Source organism: Triturus cristatus, chromosome 7 (genome assembly GCF_964204655.1).
Source record: "Triturus cristatus chromosome 7, aTriCri1.1, whole genome shotgun sequence".
Lineage (NCBI taxonomy): Eukaryota > Metazoa > Chordata > Amphibia > Caudata > Salamandridae > Triturus > Triturus cristatus.
In genome coordinates this window covers 16,659,484-16,680,237 of record NC_140590.1, presented here as the reverse complement: position 1 = coordinate 16,680,237, position 20,754 = coordinate 16,659,484, and the positions used below count along the sequence as shown (strand labels likewise).

General features: G+C 48.6%; 1 protein-coding gene across 4 annotated transcripts in view; it reads right to left on the bottom strand.

Annotated features, from left to right (window-relative positions):
• LOC146808696 (suppressor APC domain-containing protein 2-like) overlaps positions 1–20,754 on the bottom strand; it is a 365,810-nt gene that overhangs the window by 297,772 nt on the left and 47,284 nt on the right. The window lies entirely within an intron of this gene.

The window sequence follows — 20,754 nt, the reverse complement described above, 5'->3', positions numbered from 1 at the left end:
TTTTGAGAATACACCCAAGAGAGCTCTTGCCACCAGAGTTGCTGTAGTGGTTCTAAGTGGGATTGCCTCTGGGTACCTAGTGGCATGGTCCACCACCACCAGGAAAAATCTGTGCCCAGATGCAGTTTGAGGATCCTTGGGACCAACAATGTCAATCCCTGCCCTCTCAAAGGGAACCCCACCACAGTTAGTGGTATCAGGGGGGCCTTTGTGGTTCCACCTGCCTTGCCACTGGCTTGGCAGGTCACACAGGAGCGACAAAACTCCTTAGTGTCTTCAGATATGTGGGGCCAGTGAAAGTGACGGACAATTCTGTCCCAAGTCTTATTCTGGTCCAGTTGTCCTGCTAGGGGAATATCATGGGCTGGTGTGAATAGGAGGCCTGTAAACTTCACCGGTAGGGGCTGTACTGTCACAGTTGAATGGTGAAGGTCAGGAACAGCCAGTAGCTTTCATAAGCAGAAGGCTGACCCCCAGAGAGAAACGTTGGTCAGCCATTGAGCGGGAGGCCTTTGCTGTGGTTTGGGCTCTGAAGAAGTTGAGGCCATCCTTGTTTGGTATTCACTTCATGGGCTAGTGTCAATAGGATGCCCCTAAACTTCAGAGGTATAACCAACCTCCTGGAAGCACCAGGCTTGGGGTCTCTATTCTCTGAGTAAAGGAGTCCATTATTCCAATAAATCTTATGGGTGTCACTAGCATTCCCAGCAGCCTCATCAGCAGCTTGCTTTCTGAGGGGTTCAAGAGAGGGGCAGGTTTCCTGTTCCTGGCTCAGATCTTCCCTGGAAGGGCCCCCTGTCCCCAGGAACTCAACCTGGTCAGGTTCAAGCTCCTCTGGGACAGTTCCTTCTTCAGGCTCAAGATAATCTCCCTCAGGAGACTGATCTGCATTCTGAGTCAGGTGGAAGGCACTGCCTTAACCCTACTGCTCCTCCTCTTGGGAGACACCTGGCCCATTTTTCTAGAATCCAGGGCCTGTCCAGTGTTACACATGTTGGCCTGTGACCTAGTCACAGCAAAGACATGAGCAGGGATCCCTAACATTTCTGCATGTGTCCTGAGCTCCACTTCAGCACAAGCTGAAGTTTCTAGATCATTGCCAAGCAAGCACTGTACTGGTAGGTCTGCACTTACTACAACCTTCTTAAGGCCAGTTACCCCTCCCCAGGAGAAGGTAACAACTGTCTGTTCTGAAATTGCTAGCATTGGTCACTTAGTACATTTCACCGAGTATAATCTGCGAAGGATCCACAAGATCTTGTGTCACCATTGCGACACTTGCTCCTGTGTCCCTGAATGCCAAAGCCTCTTTTCCATTAATTAAAGGCTGCTGTCTGTATTTACCCAAATTACTGGGACTCACAAAGGGGAACATGTCCTTGCCCCCATCACAGATCAGGACAGCCTGAGTTGGAACTCTGACTAGGCCAGAGTCCATCTCAGAACCCAGGGTCAACCCTACTACACCCTTATTCTGAACATTACCACCACCAATTGTAGCTGTACGGGGGGAACAGTTGCCTTAGGGGCAATGGTGGCTGGAGTTGAGTCTTTCGACTTGGTGCAATCACTTGTCCAGTGAGTCTTCTGTTTACAGATTTTGCACCATGGTTTCTTTTGGCCTTTTCCCTTGTTAGACTGTGAATCCCCACCCGAAGAAGATTTTTGGGGACCTTGAGAAGACTTCTGGTCATTACCTTTCTCCCCACCCTTGTCAGAGTTTATAGGATCTTGCGTCTTGGGTTCACCACCTTGGTTCTGTACCTTCTGCCTCACCCTGGTTCTGACCCACTTGTCTGCCTTCTTTCCCAATTCTTGGGGAGAGGTCAGATCTGAGTCCACCAGGTACTGGTGCAACAGCTGATTTTGACAGTCATTAAGGATCTGCTCCCTCATAATCACATTGTACAATTCTTGGAAGCCATGCACTTTGCTGCCAAGTAACCAGCCCTCCAGAGAATTAGTAGCACAATCTACAAAGTCTACCCAGTCTTGAGTATGTGCCTTTTGGGTATCTCTGAACTGTAACCTGTATTGCTCAGTGGTTAGGCCAAACCCTTCAATCAATAAACTTTTCAGACTATAATCATCTGCCTCCTCCTCTCTAGCAGTGAGGAGCTTATCTCTACCTTTGTCTGCAATGGAGAGTCATAAGATTGCTGCCCACTGCTCCTGGGGGACCCCTTTGAACTTTACAGGCCCTTTCCAGTGCAGTTATCCATTTCTGGATGTCATCCCCACTCTGGTATGGAGGGACAATCCTATTCAGGTTTCTATGCTCATGAGATCTCTAGGGATGTTGCTGCCACCATAGGACTCTAGTTCCACCTTTTTTCTAGCTCTGTTTAGCTCTAGGGCCTCCCTGTCTAGGGCTACCTGCTGCTTTCTGATTTCAAGCTGAGCTTCCTCATACTTCAGCAGTCTCTCCCTCCTCTCCTGAGAGGGTTCCCTCCTATGAGAAGAAATAGAGGTCCCTATAGATGAACCAGAATGGTTAGACTCCAATGAGGGAGACCTAGACCTTCTAGGCCCACCACCAACTCTTCCTGGAGCGACAAAGAGGGGGCCATTGTGGCCCTCCCCCTCATCTTCCAGGGGAGTTGGGTATTCCAGGTCAAGATCATTGTCATCTTCCTGGCCAGCATTAGAGGTCAGGTCATGGAGAATTTCACCCCTAGGCCCTTCCTCATTTGCTGCACCACCCACTCTGCCTACCCCTTCAGACCATATAGGTCTTCTGAGATTCCAGCCTGAGTACCTCTATGAGATGCTGGGTGGTTGGGCTTTTGCCTGTCTTCAGTTTCCTAGTAGTGCATAATGCTCTCAATTCCATGAATGGGAGTCTATCATACTGGGAATTTAGAAGCCCATTGGCTTCTGGCAAGGACCCACTGGTTCCTGGCCTTGAAGACATTACTAGTGAGGTGTGGTGTAATGCACTATCTACTTTAGTGTGGCCAACTAAACTCTCTTGAGTTGTAGAAAGGGTGTGCTAAGCCCTTAACACACAACTCTAAGTTCAGTAGAACTTACTGTATTCTAAAGATTGTATTATATGTACCTAGGGTACCTTTAGTGGTTTTTCAGTTAGTCACTCAATTGAGATTATCTGGTTAAACAATAGCAAGCTGGAATCCCACATGCTACACACCACTGTGAGAAATTGGCCTGGTATATGCTGTCCACTACTTATAGTCGGCACCCTGTACCAGTCCACACAACCACTTATTGATGCTAGGTTAAAGACAACCTTTATTGAAAGCTATCCTAGTGGTAGCTATGGAGAGCAGCCTTCAGGCTAAGTCTTGAAGGAATGTAAAGCAGCTTGTTTTGCGAGTCTATTAGCTCTTGAATGGCTAAATGAAAGACAACCACACCAGGTATATATATAAAATATATGTATTTATTTCTAAACACACCCTCCTAGTCCCTTTATGAGGCTAGAGGTCAAAACACATAAGTTACACTTCAAATATTACAGTAAAATAGCACAAATACACGTCAGGCCCTAGGGGCGAGCCAAACCATATACTAAAATAGTGGTATAAGAACCACGACTTTACTAGACACAAGGACTAGAGCCTGTAGAATCGCTGGGACCCCAAGGAACCACCCAAGGTAGTGACACAAGGGACCCACGGGGGCCGTGTGCAGTCTGAGAAGAAAGCAGCGAGCTTCCGTTAGCTTCTACGGGGAAAGTCGCGGTTAGATTTTTAAAGATTAGGGACACTTAGAAATGAGTCAGGACCAACACCTTTGGGACTTAGGAAGTTCTGGGGTCAACACCCATAGGAGCACCGGAGTACTCGTGCTACCTCATCCAGGGAAGCCGGGTGCATAGGTGTCAAATGGTGTCGGGTCGTGTCGTCGTTTTCAATGGGAGCTGGCAAAGAAGTGCTGTTGCCGGGAAGATGAGAAGTGTCCGAAGAGATCCAAGCCTGGATCGAAGATGTGAAAAACCTGAAAGCAGAGGGGACAGAGTTGGGGTCACTTGCCAGTGACCAGGGGCACGATAGACGAATGCCCACCAATGTCAAGTGTTTCTGGTGAAGAAGGTGAAGCTTGACTCTTGAGCCACGAGGACCAGGAGGGATCGAGGCTGACCAGGAGCTGGATTCGAGCTGTCCCAGGAAGGATGTCAAGAGCTGCAGCATTGGTGCCCGGATTGGGCACAACAAGCCTTGGCAACAGCAACCCACGCAGAAAGGAGAAAAATGCTTCGGTGCAGACCAGCAAGGTCTGTGGGACACACCACTTGGTAGGGAGTCAGGGCATGTCTGGAGCAACCTGGGAAGCCCAAGGAAAATCAAAGATGCCTTCTCAGGGGCCCACCAGTCAACGGACCTGGGATCGCGAAGGAGCCTCTAGAGGAAACACAAAATGGCGGCCCACAGATTACTCGGGGTGACTAAGCTGACAATTTTCGGTGGATTCTCTGCTAGAGGTAGAGGCTACAAATAACCCTAAGCACGACTTCAAGAGACATCGAGAAGTCAATGCACTTGTAAAAGTACACGGTGAACAGGAGTTCCGGTTCCACGCTACTCACGAGGGCTGCGGGTATCAGCTTTGCTGGGGACTCGGGTCAGCCTCTGAGATGTCTGGAAATCCCCTTCTTGGGCTGCAAATACTTCGGAGTCCGGCGGGAGCTTCAGAGATGAAGACCAGCAAAATGCTTCATTGGTGCCTGCCAAGCAGGGGAGTCACTCCTTGACCCCAAGGGAGATTTCTTCAGTCCTCTAGTCTTCAGTAGAACGTCGAAGTTCCAGGATTCAACTTCAGAGTTTCATCCAGGGATAACTAAAGTTCTGGTTACAGAGGTTCCTTACTTATACTTAAGGAAGGGGTTGGACTAACTCTGGGGACCCTCCTATGGGAGAGTTTGGAAAGAGGGGTGTTTCACACCAGAGCAGTGGCTGGAAGCTCCTGAACCGGTTTGAGCTGGACTATGCACAGGGACACAAAATGTACCCCCACTGCAGGACTTCAAAGCACTCAGAGAGTGCTCCCACCCAGCCCCAAGCCACATCATCCTGTCTGGGAGGTGGGTACACCTCCCTGTGACAGGAAACCTATTGTCCAGGCCTCCCCTGCCGGTGTTTCGGTCAGCAGCAGGAGGCCAGACCCGTGTCTGTGGCTGCAGCATCCATTTTGTGATGCCAGGGCGCTGTTAAGTTTCTACCGGGTATACCAGTACTGCCATGTCTCTCCCTCTAGAAGGGTGAGATCATATCCTCACATCAAGAACTGATGTGGGGGTATGATTCCAACGTGTTTAACACCAAACACGACATTTTTCCTTGCAGCCAGTCCAAAGTTAGCATCAACCGTTTTAGATATAATGCACTTAAGAGTATTTGGTCAGGCTGGACCACTGACAACCCCGGAGAAGAGATTCTGAAGGCTGCAGAGGGGCTCAGTTCATGCCAGGGCACCCTCTCACATATAGCCAAGCACCCTGCTTCAGGGTTGTTAAGGCGTGCCATAGGGGTGACTGATAGGTTTCGATGTGCAGTGATAGGTGAGGTATAGTGAACCTATACCTCAGTGAGGGGTGCATGCACCACCTTACCCAAGCTGCAGTAGCAGACCTGTGGTGTCATTTTGGAGGGCTTTCTAGGGGTGGCATAATACATGATTCAGACTCTGGTAGGCCTCTGGGGTACCTATGCCCTGGGTACATAGTATAGCATAGACTAGGGACTCACAAGGGTACCTCAGGATCCAATCTGTGGTGTACCTAAAGTACATGGAATCAATTTAGAGAGGAAGCAGCTAGGCTGGGGCCCTGAATAGCAGGGTCCCAGCCAGACTAAAGTCGAAAAACAGTGAAACACCAGCAAAAAGTGGGGGTAACCATGTGAAGCAGATCCTACTCTTCTTCACCTTCATCTTGGCTTTCTTGAATGCATCTCTCTCTCTTAACTCTTCATGATCTCAGTCCTGATGAGTACAGGGAGTTGAGTCTTCCCATGCCAGTATTCTTGGGTGCACTGTGCAGCCCAAAATCAAGGTTGCTGGACATCTATCCGTGGTATTGTGTGGTGTGGTTCGATATGCTCGTAACACTTCATTTAGGCCATTTGAACATCTCGCCTGGACAATTCAGCCAGCTTTATGGCTTTTTCAGTGTAGCCATAAATCTTTCTACGTTGGAAGTTAAGATGGTTGGCAAATGCAGCAAACTCTTGTCCGTTGAATGGTGGACCATTGTCTGTTTTTACTACCTTCGGTATACCCCGCGCTGCAAAGACTTCATCCAACACAGGTATAGTGATGGCGGCTTTGATTGACGATATGAGGTGAGCAATTGAAAAGCGTGAATATTCATCCATTATGGCAAGAATGTATTTGCTTGACTGCAACGGGACGAAGAAGTCTACTGCGACATGTTGCCAGACACCCTCCGGTAGTTCTGACATTTGTAGTGGTGAAGGTGGCTCTTCTTGACTAACTAATTGACACTGAGGACAGTCTTTCAAAGTTGATTCAACAAACTGATCAAGAGAAGGGAACCAGACCCGTTTGCGCAATGCTCTCTTGGTGGCTATGACACCACGGTGCCCTTCATGTGCCAAGTTGACGACTCCTTGACGTAGCTGCTTTGGAATGATAATCTGTTTCTCTCTTAGTAGGAGACCATCTGAAGTAATGGACAATTCATCCTTTACATGTCGAAAAGAGGTCAGTTCATGGCTATCAAAATGTTTGTTATGTTCAGACTCTTCTAGATGTCTCCAGCTGTTTGTCTGAATGCGATGTTTCACATTTTGCAGGGTGGCATCCACTGCGGTGGCTTCAAGGATTGTTTCAAGAGGAACTGCAGGTTGTTTTGCTTGAGCCACGACAAAGTGTATGTACTCTTCCGCTAGCAACGGGTTTGATCTTGAGAATGTCTTAGGATGTTGAGACATGTAGTCAGCTGGATTCGCTTCTTTTCCCGGTTTGTGGACAATTGTGTATGTGTACTCTTGAAGACGGATACCCCAAAGCTCTATTCTGGGCGGCATTTTGGCCCGGGGATTTCCGAATATGGTTATCAAAGCCTGAAGGTCCGCGATGAGTATAAACGGTTTCCCATATATGAATATGTGAAAGTGCTCACAAGCCCAGACCACAGCCAGGCTTTCCTTCTCAGGCTGGAAGTACGCTTTCTTGGTGTCAGTTAGGCTACGGCTGGCATATGCTACGATGGGACGTTGATCACTGTCTTTGTCATATTGAGCCAATATAGCTCCAAGACCCACAGAGCTGGCATCCACAGTGATTTCGGTTTTCCGACGAGGGTTGAAATAAGCCATGTTATCGGCCGACTCAACAGCTGCTTGGATTGAGTGAAAGGCTTGATCGCATCTGGTTGTCCATGGGAATGTGTGACCTTGTTTAGTTCGTTTTCGCATGGGGTAGCTGATAGTGGCATAATCCTTGATATAACGTGCGCAATAACTTGCCATCCCTAGAAACAAGCGCACATCCCCAGCATCTCGACGTCGAGAGGTATCATTCAAAGCTGCAATTTTGTCAGGATCTGATCTCATACCTGTGCCTGAGAAGATGTGTCCATAGAACTTCAATGTTGATTTGTGAAATTCGCATTTATCTTTATTGAGGGTTAGGTTTGCTTCCAGGAGGGCGTGACATACTTGGTCTAATGCCTTATCATGTTCTTGTACCGTTGTTCTGTACTCGAGAATGTCATCACTGTAGTTGAGAGTGTTGAGAATATGGTGAATGACCCTTCTGATCGCTTCTTGGAAGATTTCAGCCGCAGAAGAAATTCCGAAGTTGAGCCATTTGTATGTAAACAGGCATTGAAGAGTCAAGAAAGTGGTGATATATCTCTGTTTTTCAAGAAGTTCAAGCTGGTGATAACCCATATTCAGATCTAGTTTGGAGAATATTTGTGCCCCATTCAATGACGAGATCAAGTTGCTGATGTGTGGTCCAGGTTGCATTTCCCTTTCGATGGCGGTATTTGGTGCTCTCATGTCTACACATAGACGTACTTTGCCATCTGATCCTTTTTTGGGTACTATGACCACTGGCGACACCCAGGGAGTCGGTCCCAAAGTTCTTTCAATTATATCTGCCCGGAGAAGATCTTGCAGTTCCTACTCCACAGCCTGTTGAAGATGGAACAGTATTTTCCTGTGATGCTGGGCTATGGGTGTCACACGTTCATTGATGTGCAGTCGAACCTGAGAGTGAGCCATCTTCCCAAGTCCTGTGAATAGTTTTGAGGACCTTGTGGATTATGTCTGGTTCATCGTCCACTCGATATAGTATTTCCACTAGTTGAAGCCGTTCCGCAGTGGGCAGGCTAAGGAGAAAGTCCGCTTCAGGCCCTTCAATAACATGAATGCGAGCCGGAATAGTTCTATCTTTGTATGTGAGATCAGTCTGGAATTGTCCTAGACAAGGAAGAGGTTCTTTCGACATCCACATGTAGACTCGTACAGCAGCTTTGTGTAAGTGAGATTGTGGATTCATTTTGTTGTACTCCGCAACCGAAATGTAGTTGAGAGATGCTCCACTGTCCAGCACAAACTTGGCCAGGTGCTTGCCCATTTGAAGATGTAGGTGCGGATATTTCTTTAGTCTATCAGGATCCGCAACCATGCAGACATATTCTTCACTGTCCTGCGACATGGGCGAGAGTGACCTCGACTCCCGAGATTCTGAACGTCGTGACCTGTAGGTGACTTAAGAATGGAGACTCGATCGTGACGAGCTGGTAGAAGTGTCCCTTTGGTCCCATACCGCCTTGGCACGATGACGAGAGTTGGAGTGTCTCGACTGTCTGTGAGTGTCTTTGCGTGGTGCTCTGCATACTTTCTCAAAATGATTGTCCCTGCCACACTTCTTACATCTTTGACCTAATGTGTGAGGAAAGTCTTGTCCACAGCGATAACAATTAAGTTGGCACTCTTGTCTCTTATTGGTCCGGCTGGGACTGCGACAACAACTTGGATGTGAAGTATAATCCTTGGACCTCAAAGGTCTTTGACTTGCAGAGAACGGTCTGTCCATGTAGCGGGATTGGAGCCGGAAAGCTTGTTCTCGTTTTTCAACTTTTCCTGCTTCCATTTGTTTGCATGTTCTTCTGCCTGATCATTGACTCTAGTCATGTCTTCAATTTCATTGAGGGAGTAACTTTTCTTTAGAAGACGTCTGCGCAAGGACTCTGGTTGACATCCTTCAATGATTCGCAAACGAAGAGCATCTTTGGTCGTGAATAAGTCGAACGCACAGTAGCGTGCTAAACATTTGAGGAGCAAAATGAATTCTCCCATGGACTCACCTTTCTCTTGGGATGCCAAATTGAAGGTGTAATGTTCATAATCAATGTTTCTTTTGTGAGGAAATTTTCTGTTAAGCGCTTCAAGCACATCAGGATAGGAAGACGCGACATCAGCCGGGAGTTCCTTGATAATCTGGCTAACATCCTTTCAAATTAAATTGCGTAGTGCAATGAGTTGTTGATCTTCGTCAGAGACTTGCGAGCCTTTCATGAAGTCATCAGCATCTTCCAGCCACTCTTGCCAGTGAAGACCCATACCTCCACCAGATACGAGAGCCAAGGGTTCCAGCGGGCGCAAAAAATGGCCAGTCTGTGTCCTCCTATCTGTGACAATGAAGTAGGGGACCCTGACCGGGCTCCTCTGCTCTGGGAATCAGGGTGTTGTCCCGGCGTTGGCGAATTAGATATGCTTAATACAGTACTCATAAGTAATAGTTACATGATGTAAAAGTTGTAGACAATATCATATATGTATAGGATTGGTGTATGACTGTTTTCCTGTGTTTTCCACACTTGTTTGTAGGTTTCTCAGAAAATGCCTGACTTCAAGATGGTCGCCCTCAAATTCTGGCAGGCGATTGGAGGACCCGCCTGACCTCAAAATGGCCGCAGAGCGGGGCTCACTCCTCGCGATGATACAGGGCCTAAAGCAGAGTCAGCGAGGCAGCAACAGGAAACGGGCTGCTCAGTCAATAGCGCGCTGCTGCAGACAGCGCACAGGGCCCCACAAGTAAGGAGGAAAGCAAAGAGACCTGGTGATGAAGTCCAGCCTCCGGGTCAGCAACAGGCATCCACCTCACAGCATGGCACGTAGCCAGTGTGGGCTCCTGGCAGCGTGTCACCACACGGGGTCCAAAAGACGGCAGCACTCCTACATGACCAGGGCAGGCTCCCGGGATCGCGTCTCACACTGGCACAGCTCCAGGACAGCAGGTACGCGCGTCCGCGACAGACCCCAACACAGTTGCAGACGCGGCGGGAGAGCGAGCAGGTATAGAGATAGCTCTCCCGATTTCACTGTAGTGTCTGGACGAGGGTAGGCGTTACAACAAACAATTGATGGACGGAATGCTGACAATGCAGACATTCTCCCCCAGTCAAGAGATCTGGGTTAAATCCATCGTTCTTTTGCCCACTACACCACCCCAGTTTAGACATGGCCATATGCAAATCAGTCTTGACCCTGTGCCTCATGGGAACAGTCCAGCCCGAACTGCCAAGCCATGTCTTCCCTGGACCGGAATCAAGCATCCTAGGACCGGTTTCTGGCTATCAGCCGTCATCAGCCAGGATAGCTTGACTCCAGTGGCGTAGTGAGCACGGGTCCCACGTCTGGGAATACCCATGCCACTTAGGGCGAAAAGCGTTACAACAAACAATTGATGGACGGAATGCTGACAATGCAGACATTCTCCCCCAGTAAAGAGATCTGGGTTAAATCCATCGTTCTTTTGCCCACTACACCACCCCAGTTTAGACATGGCCATATGCAAATCAGTCTTGACCCTGTGCCTCATGGGAACAGTCCAGCCCGAACTGCCAAGCCATGTCTTCCCTGGACCGGAATCAAGCATCCTAGGACCGGTTTCTGGCTATCAGCCGTCATCAGCCAGGATAGCTTGACTCCAGTGGCGTAGTGAGCACGGGTCCCACGTCTGGGAATACCCATGCCACTTAGGGCGAAAAGCGTTACAACAAACAATTGATGGACGGAATGCTGACAATGCAGACATTCTCCCCCAGTAAAGAGATCTGGGTTAAATCCATCGTTCTTTTGCCCACTACACCACCCCAGTTTAGACATGGCCATATGCAAATCAGTCTTGACCCTGTGCCTCATGGGAACAGTCCAGCCCGAACTGCCAAGCCATGTCTTCCCTGGACCGGAATCAAGCATCCTAGGACCGGTTTCTGGCTATCAGCCGTCATCAGCCAGGATAGCTTGACTCCAGTGGCGTAGTGAGCACGGGTCCCACGTCTGGGAATACCCATGCCACTTAGGGCGAAAAGCGTTACAACAAACAATTGATGGACGGAATGCTGACAATGCAGACATTCTCCCCCAGTAAAGAGATCTGGGTTAAATCCATCGTTCTTTTGCCCACTACACCACCCCAGTTTAGACAAGAGGGTAGGCAGCAATGTTCCAACAGCTACCCACGTTGCCAGTTGTAGTGTCATTGGGCAATACACATGACAATGACTCAAAGCATAATAATAGATTAGAGCTTTATTACTTGTGTCTCTCTCATAACTCTCACACCCCCTGAACTGCTTCCCCGTTCCTCACTCCTCCTCTTCTGCTTTTCGCCTCCCAGCTCTGTTCCATCCGCAGGTCCTAACGCCCCTGCGTGTGTTTCTACAATATTACATACCCCACAACCAGCCTTCACGCATGTTAATGTCTGTACACAAGAAAGACAGTCACCAAAGGTTAAAAGGAGTACCACCACTAGGGACGGACTGCACCTGTCCAGCAGAGTTGAATGCTTAGTATGTGAACAAATCAGCTGAAATCATTTTAATGAAACAAAGCATTTTCATGACAAAGAAGGAATGCATAAGTTACTTACCTTTGGTAACAATATATAATGTAAGAAACATAAGTTAGTTATAGATTCCTTACCTTAGAATTACCCCCAGGCGTCAGACTGGATCCGGACAGTTTTTTCGTCAGCAGTACCTCTGCACATCGGAAGGTGGCGTCGGAGGGCTTCACGTCCGTCGTCGGCGTTGTGGTTGCCGGGATAACGTAGCGGCAGCTACTTAGATGCCGCCCTCGCACCATGACGTTAGTTCTGGGCACGACTTTCTGCGCCAGAAATGCAGAGCCATGCAAGACACTGACCACTGGTACACAAGACTAGGGCCCAGAAAGGAAGTCCTTAACCCTAGAAATCAGTAGTTTGCAGAACGGGGAGGATGGGTAAGGTGGTGAAGAATCTATAACTAATGTTTCTTACAGAAATAATGTTACCGAAGGTAAGTAACTGGTGCGTCTGAAAGAAACACGTTAGTTATAGATTCCTTACCTTAGAATAGATACCCCAGCAATACCAACCCCGGTGGTGGGTCTGCGAACCAAGATCACACCAGAAAGCCCTGGAGAACAGAACGGCCAAAGAAGCCGTCTCTCCGGACTTGGATGTTCAGGCAGTAGTGTTTGGTGAACGTGTGCAGCGATGCCCATGTGGCCACCTGAAAGATGTAATTCAGAGGAACTCCTCTTCTCAAGGCAGTAGTGGCTGCCGTCGCCCTGGTGGAATGTGCGCCTATCCCGACTGGAGGCTCCTTTTTAGTCAAAGAGTAAAAAGCCTTAATGCACAACACGACCCATTGAGAAATGGTGCATTTGTGTACGGCCATCTTTTTTTGCACCCACATAGCCAACAAAAAGTAGATCATCCACCCGGAACTGTTTTGTGCGATCCATATAGAAGGAGAGCGCAAGTTTTGGGTCCAGACTGTGGAGCCTCTCTTCCTCCGTCAAAGGATGTGGAGGCGGAAAGAAGGTGGTCAAAGTAATGGTCTGCCCGATGTGGAAGGCAGTGACCACCTTAGGAAGGAAGGATGGACGGGTCCAGATGAAGAGACAGGAAAGGAGGTTTGGAAGAAAGGGCCTGGAGCTCACTCACCCTCCAAGCAGAAGTGAGGGCTACCAGGAAAGCAGTCTTGAGGGTCAAGAGACGTAAGAGGACAGTTATGAAGCTGCTCAAAGGGAGTAAAAAGATATGTTAAGCCTTTTAAGAAACGGTTAACTACCGGGGACTTGAAAAGAGAAGGCTGATCTGGCAGCCGAAGGAAGGCAGAGATGGCTGAAAGATAGCCCTTGATAGTGCCCAGAGCAGAGCCCTGCTGGGCTAAAGAGAGAAAGAACAAAAGAACGTCAGAAAGAGGAGCAGAAAGGGGATCCACAGCCTTTGCTATGCACCATGCCACAAATTTGTTCGACCAGCAGGCATATATCCTCTTAGTGAAGGGACGCCTGGCTGGCAAGATTACAAACACAGACTTTGGGAGGCAGGTCCAAAGATGTCAACTGCCACTGCTCAATCTCCATGCAAGGAGGTGGAGACTGGACAGGTTCGGGTGGAGGACCATCCCCTGCTGCTGCGAAAGAAGATTCTCCAGAAGAAGCAGTCTGATCAGAGGATCGATAGCCATGTTGAGCAGCTCGGGATACCAGACTCTTTGTGCCCAATCCGGAGCCACAAGAATGACTTGGGCTCGGTCGCGCCTGATCTTCTTCAGCACTCTGGGCAGAAGTAGTATAGGCGGAATGGCATACATCAGACTGCAACTCCACTCGCGACGAAAAGCGTCGTCTAGCGAGTGCCGCCTTGGAAATTCCAACGTACCTAATTGCTGACATTGTGCATTCTCTTAGGTGGTAAATAGATCTTACCAAGGCTCGCCATACTATCAAAAGAGATCTTGTTCCACCTCTGAGTGAAGATGCCATTCGTGATCCATCATGCACCTGAGGCTGAGTTTGTCTGCCCTGGCATTCAGGGAAACTGCCAGGTGTTGAACCACCAGGGATATGACCTGATGTTCCAGCCATGTCCAGAGGTGGACGGCCTCCTGACATAGGGTCCCTAACCCACCCCCCCTTGTTTGTTGCAGTACCACATGGCGGTGGTGTCCATGAACACCTGCACTACTCTTCCCTGGACAGAGGGAAGGAATGCTTGGAGTGCCAGACGAATCCCCCGAAGCTCCAGAAAGTTGATGTGGAGCCTGGAATCCACCGGAGACCAGAGGCCTCTGATCTTTGCTTCCCCTATGTGGCCACACCATCCCATAAGTGATGCATTGGTCACACTGTGAACTCTGGCTGGGGAAGGGAGAGGGATCTGCCGTCGAACCAATCCTGGTTTGTTAGCCGCCACTGCAATTGGTGTGCAGTGCCCTCCGAGATCTGGACGCAATCGGACAGATTCCCCTGATGTGCACACTGGAACTTCAGGTCCCACTCCAGAGCCCACAGGCCCAGTAGCCTGAGGGTCATCCTGACTGAAACCTGGGATAGAGGCTGAAAGATCGGAATCATAGCCTGAATATCCAGGACTCGCTGTTCAGGAGGATAGACCTGAAACTGCGTCATGTCCAGACCAGCTCCGATAAAGAGGAGCTTCTGAGAGGGAGTCAGGTGTGACTTTGGCACGTTGATGGAGAACCCCAGCGAATGCAGGAGGTCAGCCACAGTCTGGAGGTGGGAGCTGACAGCCTGGGGCGAGCCCGCCTTCAAAAGCCAGTCGTCGAGATAGGGGAAGACTAGAACCCCTGATCTGCGTAGATGAGCTGCAACCACCGCCTTCATTTTCGTGAACACCCGAGGGGCGCTGGTAAGGCCAAAGGGGAGCACAGTAAACTGAAAGTGCTCGTGGCCTACCGTGAGCCGCAGGTAAAGCCGGTGGGCCGGCAGGACGGGAATGTGAAAATAAGCATCCTGCAAGTCCAACGCTACCAGGGTCGAGGGCAGACAGGACCTGAGCTAGTGTCAACATTTTGAACTTCTCCTTCCAGAGGAAGAGGTTGACGCTCCTGAGACCCAAGATAGGACGCAGGCCTTTGTCCTTCTTGGGCATCAGAAAGTAGTGGGAATAGCAATCACGACCTACGTCTGGGACAGGAACTCGCTCTATGGCCCCCTTGGCAAAGAGTGGCGAAACTTCCTGTTGGGGAAGGGCCAGATGATACTCCAAAATGCGATGGTACTGAGGTGGCATGGACGGAGGGGTAGTCTCAAAGGTAAGGGTTCAGCCCCTTTGGACTATTTGCAAAACCCACCTGTCCAATGAGATGGTGTGCCAGTGGGGGAGGTGATGGTGAATCCTGCCACCAACTGGCGATTGAAGGCCCTGAAAGGTCAGACTAGGAGGGTTTGGAGATGTAAAGAAAAACAGTGGTTCTGTCGGGTGTAAAAACTATTTCTTAAACAACAGAACAATTCAGCGAGTTATTCGTCAAAATACTCCACTCTAAATTGAAGGAACACATATAAAAAGCACGAAAGCAACACAAATTGGTGGGTATCGAGTTATTTTATATAATTACGTCATTTATAAATACCCAAAACTATTTTGAACAAGCTGTCAAACACAAGGTGAAATATAATGTGATATGTGACCAAGTGACATATTGTGCTCAGTGATACAGAAGTGGTGCGTATTATGTACAAAGTGACTAAAATATGTACAAAGGAAGCAAAAGGCCAGAAATTATTGATTCTGCAGCTTAAATGAATAAGTCTTTTTTCGTGCAAAGCCTTAATCTGGACCAGAGAATATCATTGACGTTTCAACCCAAGATCTGCACTACTAGGTAGTCAACGCGGGTCTTCATCAGGACAAGTGGGAGGGATGACAGCCTACAGATGCCTAGAGGGGCAACTGTAATATGCACAATGTGATATATTGCGTCATATGCCCATGCCAGAAAGCATATGTCGGAAAAACGACCCAAGCCATTAAAAAGCGAATTACACAACACCGCTCAAGAATACGCTGTAAAATCATAAGTGCACCTATGGTAACCCACTGCATAGAACATCAGCATGGCCCAAACGACATAAAGTGGACAATATTAAAGCAAGTGTCCGGAATAAACATCGACAGTATATTGCCCAAATTTGAAGCCAAAACGATCATGTACTTAAATACCATTGAAAACGGACTGAATGAAATGAGTGAAATAAACCATTGGGTTTGACCAAATTACCACAATGGCTCTTCGTTCCTTTCCCTATTCTGAGTCTTAGAGAGATGCTTTTTAAAAATGCGGGAACTCTTGAAATCTAAAACAAACATAAGGTGGCACTGTGGTGAGACCTTGTATACTACATTGTCCTCATACAGGGAACGAGGCCACAATGCGCCTGTAATCTTTAACATTTACTGACGCCTCGATCCTAGGTAAAAGCAATATCGTAAGCGTTTCCCCTTTAAGAGAACCCAGGTACACGGCAACCAACCGGAACTAGGGACACAGTCAGGCATAACAAGTCCCGCCCTAACCTGCGGAAGTAGCCCTACGCACGCCGTATTATATTCTATGGGTATAAGCATCACCGCTATATAGCACGAGTAATGCTCCCGATTAATCCCTACGGCTGCCGTGATAAGATACGCTGCCGCATGAGAACACAAGCATACTGAGTACAAGTGCCCAGGATTAATTTCCCCGTTTGGGCCGACAAACAGCGCGGAAGTACGAGAACGCACTTGTTGACACTAGAAGCACCGCGGGTCGAGTACAACTACCTCCCGAAGTAGCGGTCCCATTTGTCCAAACTGACTCAGTCTGCACCAGCACACAGAGGATGTGAGTGCGCCCAGGTACATTTGCGTTTTTTTCTATCCTTGCCTCACGTTTCTTCACCGAGGTAGCACTTGTTGTATGCATGCTGGTTTGTATGTACTCTGTTGGATCTAGAAAACATCATGCCGCCAGGCATTCTAACCCACTTGTATAAGATAAACTACCCTCACGCTATATCAGGAACCACCCCCTTTAGATAAAGAGTTTTTATCCACCACGCCACCAAGGCACTTTAACCCGCTGTATAATATAAAACCACCCTAGCACTAAGCCATGAACTACGCTCTTTAGATAAAGGGTTTTTATTCACCACTTCACCACCCTCACACTTGCGTGTTTGTAATACTTTTCAATATTGTGATACAAACATTAGTAAATAAGACACATACATTATTTCTTCTAGGCTATGTGCCATTCCGAGTGTGCCATAAAGAAGTTTCAAGTCGCCCACAAAAATCGGATGTGGTATGTAGTGCTCACCTTGTGAGTTACATGTGTCTGTAAATAGCACATATAAATAGAGAGTTTTCACTAGCCTACCCTCCTTTTTAATTACACAGGTACTACAAGTCCTCCTTGATAAATATCCACTTCGACAAAAGTCTACCCTGATGAAGACCTTTGTTACAAGAAGTGCCAGTTAGAAGGTAGAAACGCGTTGGTATTATCTCTCAGAGAGGATTGCAAAAAGAACCTAGTTAAAAATAGTTTTGGTCTTGGATTCGGACATAATAGCGCCTACGATGTATGGCCCTAAACTAGGTTTAAGACCGCGGTGCGTCCTCCTATTGGCATACAATAATAACGCACTGTAAGAACATCAATGAGAAGAGTCCCTGCATTTTTTACTTAGAAAGGAGTATGACGACTACTTTTTTGTTGAAACGCACAATCCCAGTTTCTCAATAGCACTAATATGTTTTATGACTGAGAATTGTATAAATGTTTGTTGAAACGCACAATCCTAGTTTCTCGACAGCACTAAGATGTTCTATGTCTGAGAATTGTATAAATGTTTGTTTGTTTGTAAATATGTTATTCATGTGTTGATTATGTTTGATGTATACACTTTTATATAAGAACTTAGGCAAGAAGGTAATTGTCTAATTAGGCCTGTATAGGGCTAACATGTCTTGGAGAAGAATGTTTTCAGAAAACGCTTTAATGTATTAAGTTAAAATCCAGGGATAATTAAAAAATCCTCTTGGAGTTAAAACAAATTTGGATCTATGGTGTCAGAGGTAACATGTTTTGTATAGATTTTTGGATTCCTACCTCTGTACTCTGGAACAGAATCATTCCCCTGTTTTTTATCATCTAGATGGGCATTAGGAGCGCATAAGCATGTGTGCCACCTTATACCCGTCGTGGTAATTTGGAGTCCATATGGACGCCGGTTGAAGCACCTCTGTCAGGAGGTGAGTCCTGACTGCCACCGTACATAGCTGAAGGCTGAGAGCCTCGGCTGCCCTACACAATACCACTGCATAAGTAGCTCCCTCCTCTGTAGCAACGGTAGGAGGAGACAACATGCCAAGGTCTGGTGAGGTATCCAGACCACTGGCTTCCTCCAGTTCCTCTCTCCAGTTAGGTCCATAGCCTAACTGGTCAGTTAAAGGGTCTCCAGACCCCTCCCAGTCCTCCTCACCCTCCTCTGGCTGCCAATCTGGTCTCAAAGAGCCAGGGTAGAACAAGGGACCGTCGGTGCCGGATCCGGCATCAGTCGATGCCGGTCCGGCTCCGTGTCTACATTAGGATGGATGCCGGGGTCGACGCCGGCAGGAGACACAACCGGCGTCGGCTGCGGACGTGGTGCTGGTGGAAGTGGCACTGGGGGACGTATAACTAGGTTGACCGGTACCGATCCGGATCCAGGCCTGGTTCCAAGGGGACTCAGCGGTGCCGAGGCCAAAGCTGCCGGTGTCGGAGGCCCAGGGCCCCCAGCCGAAGGCGAGCTGGCGAAGTCGGGCTGCTCAAAGATGGCGTGCATTGCCTCCTAAAATTGACAAAGCTGGGCAGGGGTCGCTCCAGGTCCCAGAAAGGGAGGGAAACCCGGAGTCGACCCTTCGGGTTCCACACGCGGAGCTGTGGGAGGGGCACCATCCGCATCCCTCGTTGCGTCGGCCGACGGACGGGGAGAAGTCGAAGAGCGACGATGCTTCTTCGACTTCTTCTTGTGCTTCGACTTACCTGACCCCGAGTGCGAAGACTTGGATGAAGAATGATGGTGGCTCCATGACCGGTCCCTCGACCTCCTATGCGACCGGGACCTCCAGCGGCACAGAGACGACTGCTAGGCCTCGAGAAGCTTTCGGGACCGCTCCCGCAAAGACTTCGGATTCATGGTCTGGCAGTCGGAGCATGACTAGGAATTTGGTCGCGCTCCAGGCAGAATAGGCACACGTGGTGCGGATCCGTTTCCAACATCAGTTGGCTACAGGAACCACAAGCCTTGAAGCCGGGCATCCCTGACGTACACCAGGAGTCGAAGACTCAAAAACGATGTCGACAAAAGTCACCGAAAAGTCAGTCATAAAGTGACTGGGGGTACCATTCTCTCCGGATCTGCGCTGGCTGGCGCGGAAAGAGAAAGAACTGATATCAGCGTGAGAGGGCGGCATCTATGTAGCTACCGCAACGTCATCTCGGCCACCACCACACCAATGACGTACGCGGAGTTGAAGGGCGTCCCCTTCCGACTCGCAGGGGTACTGCTGATGAAAAACTCCATCTTGAGATGCCTGGACTCTGTCGGTTGGGCCACCCAAGGCCCTGGGGCATCTGGTGCAGGGGTGTTTTCTGGCGTCAGGTTTGTTTTACCAGCTCTGCTCGCGGTCGGGGGGGACCCTTCAGATTGAGGCTAAAAGTGTTGTTGGAAGTCTTGAGGGTAGTCAGGGATCACTAAATCCCAGGCCAGGATCGCTGGGTAAACCTCCTTGGGGTGTTGGGCCACTCAAACTCGAGCCGTGGGTGTCAGGTGCAGAGTGGTACAGAATGCTGGAGTTGATAGAGTCTGGATTCTGGAGGTGAGTCTTTGGTTGAGTAAATCCGGTGCTCACAGGAGACAGAGTCTGTGGGAAGGTTACAGGGCAGGTCCCCCGGGCTCTAGGGGTTGCTGGCTGCTGGACTCGCCAGGGTTCTTGCTGTAGGCAGGTCGTAGATGAGACAGGCCGGTAGAGCTGGGGCCAAGGGAGTTAGTGTCCTTTTCTTCCTGGGTCAGCACGGCTCTTCAGTCCTTCTTCTTTCTTCCTTAAATCTGAGGAGGCAAGGTTCAGGGTCGCCCTTAAATACAAGATTTAGGGGTGTCAAAGGGGTGTGCAGATCGGGACCAATGGGCTGTAGTAAGGACTCCCTTAATACGTACATACATTGTTAAGTTAGCATAACCACGTTAGATGTTAGAAAGCCATCTTGCTGCTTTTGCGCACGACACTGCGTTCACATGTTATTGCTTAAACAAACTGCTGACTCGAGCTTTGCCTCACACGAGAGCAATCTGTTGTTACAATCCAGAGCTCTGCGCGGCGACCTTGGTCTGTACATGATGTGACAAACAGTCTGGGTTGTTAGACAATGCATGTTTTCCACTCTAGGTTGATCGACCCACTATTTAGCCATAACACACAGGCAGCTGCAAAATACCTGAAAGTTGGTGCTTTTAATATTGCAGCCCTCATGTTTAATATTCAGACCGAAGACGAGCCTTCCTGCGAGAAGACTCCTGATGCTCCTGGGATGTGATTTCACTAAGCTGATCGTTGAGGTATGGGGTCCCCGATTCAAGCCTAAGAGACCTTCTATTAGCATAATAATAATATTAGCTTCTTAGTAAAGGGAAGGTGGTAGTATCCACTGTCATTATAACATGATCACCCCTTTTATATTCTATGGCATTGTAACGATGCTGATGGTTTTGATTTTAATCATTTGTCTGCTTGTATTAGCCAAAGTACTGCATCTTAGGACACGTGGTCTATAAAAATAAACTCTTTTTATTTTCACTGTGTCTCATTTGATTCTTGTTGTGGACTGATGTGAGAATAATATACGAACAGGTATTTCCGATTCCCACCATTCCTGAGAGTACACTGAGTAGCTTGTTCTGGGTTGTCTTTTCATTGGGATCTCTG